The following is a 12,858-nucleotide window of genomic DNA, read 5'->3' on the forward strand; positions in this document are numbered from 1 at the left end:
ACGCACTACTATTCCTATCGAAGATAGTTGTGCTTTCAAAGATCCTATGGATAAAAAATTAGAGGGTTTGCTTAAAAAGATGTTTGTAGAAGGTAACCTTGCTGAACAACCAATTTCATGCATTGTTCCTGTCACTACGGCAGCGTGTTTCTGGTTCGAGGAACTAGAAAAGTCGCTCAATAAAGAATCTTCGTATGAGGAGGTTATGGACAGAGTTCAAGCACTTAAATTGGCTAACTCTTTTATTTTAGATGCCGCTTTGCAATTAGCTAGATTAGCGTCGAAAAATTCAGGGTTTGCTATCGTGGCGCGCAGAGCGCTTTGGATAAAGTCTTGGTCAGCGGATGTGTCTTCCAAGACAAAATTGCTTAACATCCCTTTCAAGGGTAAAACACTGTTTGGGCCTGATTTGAAAGAGATTATTTCAGACATCACCGGGGGAAAGGGCCACGCCCTCCCTCAGGATAGGTCTTTTAAGGCTAAAAATAAGCCTAATTTCTCCAACATAGGTGTGTCCGGTCCACTGCGTCATCCTTACTTGTGGGATATTCTCTTCCCCAACAGGAAATGGCAAAGAGCCCAGCAAAGCTGGTCACATGATCCCTCCTAGGCTCCGCCTTCCCCAGTCATTCTCTTTGCCGTTGTACAGGCAACATCTCCACGGAGATGGCTTAGAGTTTTTTGGTGTTTAACTGTAGTTTTTATTATTCAATCAAGAGTTTGTTATTTTAAAATAGTGCTGGTATGTACTATTTACTCTGAAACAGAAAGGTGATGAAGATTTCTGTTTGTAAGAGGAAAATGATTTTAGCAACCGTTACTAAAATCGATGGCTGTTTCCACACAGGACTGTTGAGAGGAATTAACTTCAGTTGGGGGAAACAGTGAGCAGACTTTTGCTGCTTGAGGTATGACACATTTCTAACAAGACTTGGTAATGCTGGAAGCTGTCATTTTCCCTATGGGATCCGGTAAGCCATTTTTATTACATAAGAAAAAAAGGGCTTCACAAGGGCTTTTAAGACTGTAGACATTTTCTGGGCTAAAACGATTGATATATAAGCATATTTTAATACTTCATAGCTTTGAGGAATTATTTTATTCTTGGGAATTATGTAAAATAACCGGCAGGCACTGTATTGGACACCTTATTCTCTAGGGGCTTTCCCTACTCATAGGCAGAGCCTCATTTTCGCGCCTCTATTGCGCACTTGTTTTTGGGAAGCATGACATGCAGATGCATGTGTGAGGAGCTCTGATACATAGAAAAGACTTTCTGAAGGCGTCATTTGGTATCGTATTCCCCTTTGGGCTTGGTTGGGTCTCAGCAAAGCAGATACCAGGGACTGTAAAGGGGTTAAATATAGAAACGGCTCCGGTTCCGTTATTTTAAGAGTTAAAGCTTTCAAATTTGGTGTGCAATACTTTTAAGGCTTTAAGACACTGTGGTGAAATTTTGGTGATTTTTGAACAATTCCTTCATACTTTTTCACATTTGCAGTAATAAAGTGTGTTCAGTTTAAAATTTAAAGTGACAGTAACGGTTTTATTTTAAAACGTTTTTTTGTACTTTGTTATCAAGTTTATGCCTGTTTAACATGTCTGAACTACCAGATAGACTGTGTTCTGTATGTGGGGAAGCCAAGGTTCCTTCTCATTTAAATAGATGTGATTTATGTGACACAAAATTTAGAGAAAATGATGCCCAAGATGATTCCTCAAGTGAGGGGAGTAAGCATGGTACTGCATCATCCCCTCCTTCGTCTACACCAGTCTTGCCCACACAGGAGGCCCCTAGTACATCTAGTGCGCCAATACTCCTTACTATGCAACAATTAACGGCTGTAATGGATAATTCTATCAAAAACATTTTAGCCAAAATGCCCACTTATCAGCGAAAGCGCGACTGCTCTGTTTTAGAAAATACTGAAGAGCATGAGGACGCTGATGATATTGGTTCTGAAGTGCCCCTACACCAATCTGAGGGGGCCAGGGAGGTTTTGTCTGAGGGAGAAATTTCAGATTCAGGGAAAATTTCTCAACAAGCTGAACCTGATGTAATTACATTCAAATTTAAATTGGAACATCTCCGCGCCCTGCTTAAGGAGGTGTTATCTACTCTGGATGATTGTGAGAATTTGGTCATTCCAGAGAAATTATGTAAAATGGACAAGTTCCTAGAGGTCCCGGGGCCCCCCGAAGCTTTTCCTATACCCAAGCGGGTGGCGGACATTGTAAACAAAGAATGGGAAAGGCCCGGCATACCTTTCGTCCCTCCCCCTATATTTAAGAAATTGTTTCCTATGGTCGACCCCAGAAAGGACTTATGGCAGACAGTCCCCAAGGTCGAGGGGGCGGTTTCTACTCTAAACAAACGCACCACTATACCCATAGAAGATAGTTGTGCTTTCAAAGATCCTATGGATAAAAAATTAGAGGGTTTGCTTAAAAAGATGTTTGTTCAGCAAGGTTACCTTCTACAACCAGTTTCATGCATTGTTCCTGTCACTACAGCAGCGTGTTTCTGGTTCGATGAACTAGAAAAGGCGCTCAATAAAGATTCTTCTTATGAGGAGATTTTGGACAGAATTCATGCTCTCAAATTGGCTAACTCTTTCTCCCTAGACGCCACTTTGCAATTGGCTAGATTAGCGGCGAAAAATTCTGGGTTTGCTATTGTGGCGCGCAGAGCGCTTTGGCTAAAATCTTGGTCAGCGGATGCGTCTTCCAAGAACAAATTGCTTAACATTCCTTTCAAGGGGAAAACGCTGTTTGGCCCTGACTTGAGATTATTTCTGATATCACTGGGGGCAAGGGCCACGCCCTTCCTCAGGATAGGTCTTTCAAGGCCAAAAATAAACCTAATTTTCGTCCCTTTCGCAGAAACGGACCAGCCCCAAGTGCTACGTCCTCTAAGCAAGAGGGTAATACTTCTCAAGCCAAGCCAGCCTGGAGGCCAATGCAAGGCTGGAACAAAGGTAAGCAGGCCAAGAAACCTGCCACTGCTACCAAGACAGCATGAGATGTTGGCCCCCGATCCGGGACCGGATCTGGTGGGGGGCAGACTCCTAAGGTTCGCGTTTCTGGACAAGCATTTCCAGTTTGTGGCACTTCCGTTCGGATTAGCCACTGCTCCAAGAATTTTCACAAAGGTGCTAGGGTCCCTTCTAGCGGTGCTAAGACCAAGGGGCATTGCAGTAGTACCTTACTTGGACGACATTCTGATTCAAGCGTCGTCCCTTCCACAAGCAAAGGCTCACACGGACATTGTCCTGGCCTTTCTCAGATCTCACGGGTGGAAAGTGAACGTAGAAAAAAGTTCTCTATCTCCGTCAACAAGGGTTCCCTTCTTGGGAACAATAATAGACTCCTTAGAAATGAGGATTTTTCTGACAGAGGCCAGAAAATCAAACTTCTAAACTCTTGTCAAATACTTCATTCTGTTCCTCTTCCTTCCATAGCGCAGTGCATGGAAGTAATAGGTTTGATGGTAGCGGCAATGGACATAGTTCCTTTTGCGCGAATTCATCTAAGACCATTACAACTGTGCATGCTCAGTCAGTGGAATGGGGATTATACAGACTTGTCTCCGACGATACAAGTAGATCAGAGGACCAGAGATTCACTCCGTTGGTGGCTGTCCCTGGACAACCTGTCACAGGGGATGAGCTTCCGCAGACCAGAGTGGGTCATTGTCACGACCGACGCCAGTCTGGTGGGCTGGGGCGCGGTCTGGGGACCCCTGAAAGCTCAGGGTCTTTGGTCTCGGGAAGAATCTCTTCTCCCGATAAATATTCTGGAACTGAGAGCGATATTCAATGCTCTCAAGGCTTGGCCTCAGCTAGCAAAGGCAAAATTCATACGGTTTCAATCAGACAACATGACGACTGTTGCGTACATCAACCATCAGGGGGGAACAAGGAGTTCCCTGGCGATGGAAGAAGTGACCAAAATCATTCAATGGGCGGAGACTCACTCCTGCCACTTGTCTGCAATCCACATCCCAGGAGTGGAAAATTGGGAAGCGGATTTTCTGAGTCGTCAGACATTTCATCCGGGGGAGTGGGAACTCCATCCGGAAATCTTTGCCCAAATTACTCAGTTGTGGGGCATTCCAGACATGGATCTGATGGCCTCTCGTCAGAACTTCAAGGTTCCTTGCTACGGGTCCAGATCCAGGGATCCCAAGGCGACTCTAGTAGATGCACTAGTAGCACCTTGGACCTTCAAACTAGCTTATGTATTCCCGCTGTTTCCTCTCATCCCCAGGCTGGTAGCCAGGATCAATCAGGAGAGGGCATCGGTGATCTTGATAGCTCCTGCGTGGCCACGCAGGACTTGGTATGCAGACCTGGTGAATATGTCATCGGCTCCACCATGGAAGCTACCTTTGAGACGGGACCTTCTTGTTCAAGGTCCGTTCGAACATCCAAATCTGGCCTCACTCCAACTGACTGCTTGGAGATTGAACGCTTGATCTTATCAAAGCGAGGGTTCTCAGATTCTGTCATTGATACTCTTGTTCAGGCCAGAAAGCCTGTAACTAGAAAAATCTACCACAAAATATGGAAAAAATATATCTGTTGGTGTGAATCTAAAGGATTCCCTTGGGACAAGATAAAAATTCCTAAGATTCTATCCTTCCTTCAAGAAGGTTTGGAGAAAGGATTATCTGCAAGTTCCTTGAAGGGACAGATTTCTGCCTTGTCTGTGTTACTTCACAAAAAGCTGGCAGCTGTGCCAGATGTTCAAGCCTTTGTTCAGGCTCTGGTTAGAATCAAGCCTGTTTACAAACCTTTGACTCCTCCTTGGAGTCTCAATTTAGTTCTTTCAGTTCTTCAGGGGGTTCCGTTTGAACCCTTACATTCCGTTGATATTAAGTTATTATCTTGGAAAGTTTTGTTTTTGGTTGCAATTTCTTCTGCTAGAAGAGTTTCAGAATTATCTGCTCTGCAGTGTTCTCCTCCTTATCTGGTGTTCCATGCAGATAAGGTGGTTTTGCATACTAAACCTGGTTTTCTTCCGAAAGTTGTTTCTAACAAAAACATTAACCAGGAGATAGTCGTGCCTTCTTTGTGTCCGAATCCAGTTTCAAAGAAGGAACGTTTGTTGCACAATTTGGACGTAGTTCGTGCTCTAAAATTCTATTTAGATGCTACAAAGGATTTTAGACAAACATCTTCCTTGTTTGTTGTTTATTCTGGTAAAAGGAGAGGTCAAAAAGCAACTTCTACCTCTCTCTCTTTTTGGCTTAAAAGCATCATCAGATTGGCTTACGAGACTGCCGGACGGCAGCCTCCTGAAAGAATCACAGCTCATTCCACTAGGGCTGTGGCTTCCACATGGGCCTTCAAGAACGAGGCTTCTGTTGATCAGATATGTAAGGCAGCGACTTGGTCTTCACTGCACACTTTTACTAAATTTTACAAATTTGATACTTTTGCTTCTTCTGAGGCTATTTTTGGGAGAAAGGTTTTGCAAGCCGTGGTGCCTTCCATCTAGGTGACCTGATTTGCTCCCTCCCTTCATCCGTGTCCTAAAGCTTTGGTATTGGTTCCCACAAGTAAGGATGACGCCGTGGACCGGACACACCTATGTTGGAGAAAACAGAATTTATGTTTACCTGATAAATTACTTTCTCCAACGGTGTGTCCGGTCCACGGCCCGCCCTGGTTTTTTAATCAGGTCTGATAATTTATTTTCTTTAACTACAGTCACCACGGTATCATATGATTTCTCCTATGCAAATATTCCTCCTTTACGTCGGTCGAATGACTGGGGAAGGCGGAGCCTAGGAGGGATCATGTGACCAGCTTTGCTGGGCTCTTTGCAATTTCCTGTTGGGGAAGAGAATATCCCACAAGTAAGGATGACGCCGTGGACCGGACACACCGTTGGAGAAAGTAATTTATCAGGTAAACATAAATTCTGTTTTTCGTCCCTTTCGCAGAAACGGACCAGCCTCTAACTCTACATCCTCTAAGCAAGAGGGTAATACTTCACAACCCAAACCAGCCTGGAGACCGATGCAAGGCTGGAACAAGGGTAAGCAGGCCAAGAAGCCTGCCACTGCTACCAAAACAGCATGAAGGGATGGCCCCCGATCCGGGACCGGATCTGGTGGGGGGCAGACTTTCTCTCTTTGCTCAGGCTTGGGCAAGAGATGTTCAGGATCCTTGGGCGCTAGAAATAGTTTCTCAAGGTTATCTCCTGGAATTCAAGGAACTACCCCCAAGGGGAAGGTTCCACAGGTCTCAATTATCTTCAAACCAAATAAAAAGACAGGCATTCTTACATTGTGTAGAAGACCTGTTAAAGATGGGAGTAATTCATCCAGTTCCAATAAGAGAACAAGGGATGGGTTTTTATTCCAACCTGTTCATAGTTCCCAAAAAAGAGGGAACATTCAGACCAATTTTAGATCTCAAGATCCTAAACAAATTTCTCAGGGTTCCATCGTTCAAAATGGAAACCATTCGAACGATCCTTCCCACCATCCAGGAAGGTCAATTTATGACCACAGTGGATTTAAAGGATGCGTACCTACATATTCCTATCCACAAGGAACATCATCAGTTCCTAAGGTTCGCTTTTCTGGACAAGCATTACCAGTTTGTGGCACTTCCATTCGGATTAGCCACAGCTCCGAGAATTTTCACAAAGGTACTAGGGTCCCTTCTAGCGGTTCTAAGACCAAGGGGCATTGCAGTAGTACCTTACTTGGACGACATCCTGATTCAAGCGTCGTCTCTGTCAAAAGCAAAGGCTCATACAGACATCGTCCTAGCCTTTCTCAGATCTCACGGATGGAAGGTGAACAAAGAAAACAGTTCTCTGTCCCCGTCAACAAGAGTTCCCTTCTTGGGAACAATAATAGATTCCTTAGAAATGAGGATTTTTCTGACAGAGGTCAGAAAATCAAAAATTCTAAGCTCTTGTCAAGTACTTCATTCCGTTCTTCGTCCTTCCATAGCGCAGTGCATGGAAGTAATAGGATTGATGGTTGCAGCAATGGACATAGTTCCTTTTGCACGAATTCATCTAAGACCATTACAACTGTGCATGCTCAGACAGTGGAATGGGGATTATACAGACTTGTCTCCGACGATTCAAGTAGATCAAAAGGCCAGAGATTCACTCCGTTGGTGGCTGACCCTGGACAATCTGTCACAGGGATTGAGCTTCCGCAGACCAGAGTGGGTCATTGTCACGACCGACGCCAGTCTGGTGGGCTGGGGCGCGGTCTGGGAACCCCTGAAAGCTCAGGGCCTATGGTCTCGGGAAGAATCTCTTCTCCCGATAAACATTCTGGAACTGAGAGCGATATTCAATGCTCTCAAAGCTTGGCCTCAACTAGCAAAGGCCAAATTCATACGGTTTCAATCAGACAACATGACGACTGTTGCATATATCAATCATCAGGGGGGAATAAGGAGTTCCCTGGCGATGTAAGAAGTGACCAAAATAATTCAATGGGCGGAGGATCACTCCTGCCACTTGTCTGCAATCCACATCCCAGGAGTGGAAAATTGGGAGGCGGATTTTCTGAGTCGTCAGACTTTCCATCCGGGGGAGTGGGAACTCCATCCGGAAATCTTTGCCCAAATAACTCAATTATGGGGCATTCCAGACATGGATCTGATGGCGTCTCGTCAGAACTTCAAGGTTTCTTGCTACGGGTCCAGATCCAGGGATCCCAAGGCGACTCTAGTGGATGCACTAGAAGCGCCTTGGACCTTCAACCTAGCTTATGTGTTCCCACCATTTCCTCTCATTCCCAGGTTGGTAGCCAGGATCAATCAGGAGAGGGCTTCGGTAATCTTGATAGCTCCTGCGTGGCCACGCAGGACTTGGTATGCAGACCTGGTGAATATGTCATCGGCTCCACCATGGAAGCTACCTTTGAGACAGGACCTTCTTGTTCAAGGTCCATTCGAACATCCGAATCTGGCTTCCCTCCAACTGACGGCTTGGAGATTGAACGCTTAATTTTATCAAAGCGTGGGTTTTCAGATTCTGTAATAAATACTCTGATTCAGGCTAGAAAGCCTTAACTAGAAAAATTTACCATAAAATATGGAAAAAATATATCTATTGGTGTGAATCTAAAGGATTCCCTTGGAACAAGATAAAAATTCCTAAGATTCTTTCCTTTCTACAAGAAGGTTTGGAGAAAGGATTATCTGCTAGTTCTCTGAAGGGACAGATCTCTGCTTTATCTGTTTTACTTCACAAAAGACTGGCAGCTGTGCCAGATGTTCAAGCATTTGTACAGGCTCTGGTTAGGATCAAGCCTGTCTACAGACCTTTGACTCCTCCCTGGAGTCTAAATCTAGTTCTTTCAGTTCTTCAAGGGGTTCCGTTTGAACCCTTACATTCCGTAGATATTAAGTTATCTTGGAAAGTTTTTTGTTTTTGGTTGCAATTTCTTCTGCTAGAAGAGTTTCAGAGTTATCTGCTCTGCAGTGTTCTCCGCCCTATCTGGTGTTCCATGCAGATAAGGTGGTTTTGCGTACTAAGCCTGGTTTTCTTCCGAAAGTTGTTTCCAACAAAAATATTAACCAGGAGATAGTTGTACCTTCTTTGTGTCCGAATCCAGTTTCAAAAAAGGAACGTTTGTTACACAATTTGGACATAGTCCGTACTCTAAAATTCTATTTAGAGGCTACTAAAGATTTCAGACAAACATCTTCTTTGTTTGTTGTTTATTCTGGTAAAAGGAGAGGTCAAAAAGCAACTTCTACCTCTCTTTCCTTTTGGCTTAAAAGCATTATCCGATTGGCTTATGAGACTGCCGGACGGCAGCCTCCTGAAAGAATCACAGCTCACTCCACTAGGGCTGTGGCTTCCACATGGGCCTTCAAGAACGAGGCTTCTGTTGACCAGATATGTAAGGCAGCGACTTGGTCTTCTCTGCACACTTTTGCCAAATTTTACAAATTTGATACTTTTGCTTCTTCGGAGGCTATTTTTGGGGGAGAGGTTTTGCAAGCTGTGGTGCCTTCCGTTTAGGTGACCTGATTTGCTCCCTCCCTTCATCCGTGTCCTAAAGTTTTGGTATTGGTTCCCACAAGTAAGGATGACGCCGTGGACCGGACACACCTATGTTGGAGAAAACAGAATTTATGCTTACCTGATAAATTACTTTCTCCAACGGTGTGTCCGGTCCACGGCCCGCCCTGGTTTTTTTAATCAGGTCTGATGAATTATTTTCTCTAACTACAGTCACCACGGTATCATATGGTTTCTCCTATGCATATTTCCTCCTGTCCGTCGGTCGAATGACTGGGGTAGGCGGAGCCTAGGAGGGATCATGTGACCAGCTTTGCTGGGACTCTTTGCCATTTCCTGTTGGGGAGGAGAATATCCCACAAGTAAGGATGACGCCGTGGACCGGACACACCGTTGGAGAAAGTAATTTATCAGGTAAGCATAAATTCTGTTTTTTTGCTGCTTACCGCTAAGTGACTGGTGACTACTGGTTATGTTAACTCAGTGACCCCTGAGTGGCCACCAAGTAACCACTAACCACTTGGGTTGTCTACTTTAAAAATATTTATAGTTTGGGTCAAGTTAAAAATAATTGGCAGTTATGCAATACCAAATGGGCCTAGAGCCATTGCCATAACATATCTAAAAATCCTCTTTCAGAAGTGTGTTGCACAACTGCAAATAGTACACAGGGGACCCTAGAGAAGTTTTTACAACCATTATTCTTATGACTGCACAACTTGTGTAAATTTTTTAAAAAACACGAAGTTTGTGAAAAAATAATTGTTTTATGTTTATATTTGGCATACATCTGACTGCCAAATGTTGGCATAAAATATAACAAAATAGGCCTAGATGAATGCCTTGGGTTGTCTACGTTAATTTTATATATATATATATATATATATATATATATATATATATATATATATATATATATATATATATATATATATATATATATATATATATATATATATATATATATATATATATGTCTGTCTCTCTGTCTCTATCTATCTCTCTATCTATCTCTCTCTCTATCTATCTATCTCTCTCTCTATCTCTCTCTCTATCTCTCTCTCTATCTCTCTCTCTATCTCTCTCTCTATCTCTCTCTCTATCTCTCTCTCTCTCTCTCTCTCTCTCTATCTATCTCTCTCTCTATCTATCTCTCTATCTATCTCTCTCTCTATCTATCTCTATCTATCTCTCTATCTCTATCTATCTCTCTATCTCTCTATCTATCTCTCTATCATCTCTCGAGTGAGACTTTCAAACTCTTGGTGCCAGCAGGTAAATAAGCAGGATGAAGGACGGCACTCACTGGTCTTCTCATCAAATCTTTATTATCAAGCGTGACGTTTCGGGGACAAACACAAACCAAAAGTGACTGAAAATATAAAGCCAAACAAGCCCCTCCCAGTGAAAATTGCGCCAAAAATGGTTGCTATAGTGATCCTCAACAACACAGAAATCCCTGTGAATAGCATATGCAATGCAAGTGTTAACAGCTGCTCATCATGCAGACAGTATATTTTAAACACACATAACAGAAAACATATAGTGAATATATGAAAGAGTCAGGTATAATCATATGTGTATCATACTATATCAAATGCAGTGAGTGTATAAAGAAGAGCACATATTCAACATACTCATAATACCAAAAATACCAAAAATAACATCCATCTGTGTAATAAATCCCTATGTGTCCCCTACCACATATGCTAAATCTATGTGTATGGTGTAGTGGTGACATATACACTAATGTATTGTGCACATGTGAATATTTTATATATACACACTGACAGCCCAATGGACTCAATATCGATGTATGGGCAAACTTTAGTAATAACCTAAATCATAAAACATCTCTATCTAACAAATGAAACTAATCAGAGTAGCAAATAATTCGCCAGTCCCTATGGCAGGTTTAGAGGATACTGCATGTGCACACGGTCTAATACACAATCTATGACAGTGGGGGATACTACGTTGCATATTACCAACTAGATACAGATATAAGTATAAATAAGATCCTGGACATCCAGCCTATTACTTAATGTATCACATAATATATATCATATTTCAATATAATATATAATGTACCTGCATAAACCCCAAGTTCGTAGTGGCAAACGGTTAGTCTAAGACGCACACACCCGGCTCCGTGTGATGACGTCATATGCCGACTGGCTAGACAGAATACTAGGTTTCCACAGTAACGGTGTCAAACTTCTGGAATTGTAAATAGGAAACCCAAGACTCCACAACGTCTAGGGGTAAGTCCCAAGTGCTGACAGCAATAATGTGAAATTATTAAATGTATAAGTATGGATGGTGTGTGTGAACCAGAGCGGACCCAATTGACAAAAGTTATCAAAAGATAATAACGTAAAGCTGAATGTATGGTTACATAGCCCAAAATAAATGCATAAGTAAAATAGCCAAAGAGCATCACTACAGCTTGCACTTAAAATACAAAGAGGAAAATATATAAACTAAAATAAAAGAAAGAGATAGATGGAACAAAAAATAGTAACAAATAAGATAGGACAAATAAATAATATAAAATAAATAAAAGATAAATAAAATAAAGATAAAGATAAAAATGGAAATAAAGTGGAAATTAATGAAGGTAACAAAAATAAAGAAAAAAGGGGGAAAGAGAACATAACCGAGGTAAAGAATGACTAAATAAGCATAAAAAAGCATAAATAAACCATAACATAAAGTGAACTGATAAAAATAAATGATATAATAATGAAATAAAGTAAAATAAATTAAAGTAAAATAAAATAATAATAAAATAATCATAAAAAGAAATAGGATAAGATAAGACAAAACAATGAGAAAAAGAAAGAAAAGAGAGAAAAAAAGAGAAGAGAAAAAAAAAGAAAAGCCCCATCCAACCAAAGAAGCAGAAAAAGAAAGAACACCTGCATAGAAGAAAAGAAATATGAAAAAAATGTGAACAAAAAGAGAGGAGAAGGACAAGGTAGAATACAGAATGGATCATCAACTCTCATAGGTCATGCAGGATACATTCAACCAAGCTTCTTCAAAGTAATCCAATTTAATTCAATGGAACCCTTCAATTTTTAGGAAACAATGCCAGTCCAAGTTCACATTCAATCCCTTTCGTACGTATGGTGTTTAATCTGAAAATCCACTTGGATTCCAATTGTAATAATTTATTGTCCCTGTCACCACCCCTGGAGGGGATGGGAACATGATCGATAATCTTGAATCTTAAGTCCTGTACACTATGTCCACTGTTAGCGAAATTATGTGCCACCGGTTGATCGCTCCCGTGATTTTTAATGGCTGGTCGATGGTTGGCCATGCGGGTACGGACATCATCCACCGTTTTCCCCACAGAGAACAAACCACATGGACAGTTGATTAAGTAGACCACGTAGGTTGTGGTGCAGGTAAGGTAGTACTGAATTTTGTAAGTTGAATTTGTATCAGGGTGGCGGAATGTGGTCCCCGGGGATCATCGCATGGCAGGTAGTGCAACCGCTGCAGCGGTAGCATCCCTTCTTATTCGAGGATAGCCAGGTCTTTGTCATAAGTGTTTGGGGTCCGTCACCACCAATTGGTCCCTCAAATTCCGGTTTCTCTTGAACCCAATTCTGGGACTCCCCCATTCGCCAAATGGTAGACCAGTGTCATCCTTGATGATGTGCCAGTGAGTCCTTAGACAATGTCCTATATTCTTTGTATCTGGGCAGTATCTGGTTACAAATGTCATCCTTTGAGTGTTATCCCTTGCATGTCCCTTGTTAGGATCATCCTGTTCCCTCATGCATTCTAGGAGATAATCCCATTTGTAGCCTCTTGCCAGGAATTTCCTTGCCA

General features: G+C 42.2%; 1 protein-coding gene across 1 annotated transcript in view; it reads left to right on the forward strand.

Annotated features, from left to right (window-relative positions):
• ATXN7L3 (ataxin 7 like 3) overlaps positions 1-12,858 on the forward strand; it is a 252,225-nt gene that overhangs the window by 55,225 nt on the left and 184,142 nt on the right. The gene's annotated exons all lie outside the window — the stretch shown is intronic.

The sequence above is a fragment of the Bombina bombina genome, chromosome 1 (assembly GCF_027579735.1).
Source record: "Bombina bombina isolate aBomBom1 chromosome 1, aBomBom1.pri, whole genome shotgun sequence".
In the NCBI taxonomy this organism is placed as follows: Eukaryota; Metazoa; Chordata; class Amphibia; order Anura; family Bombinatoridae; genus Bombina; species Bombina bombina.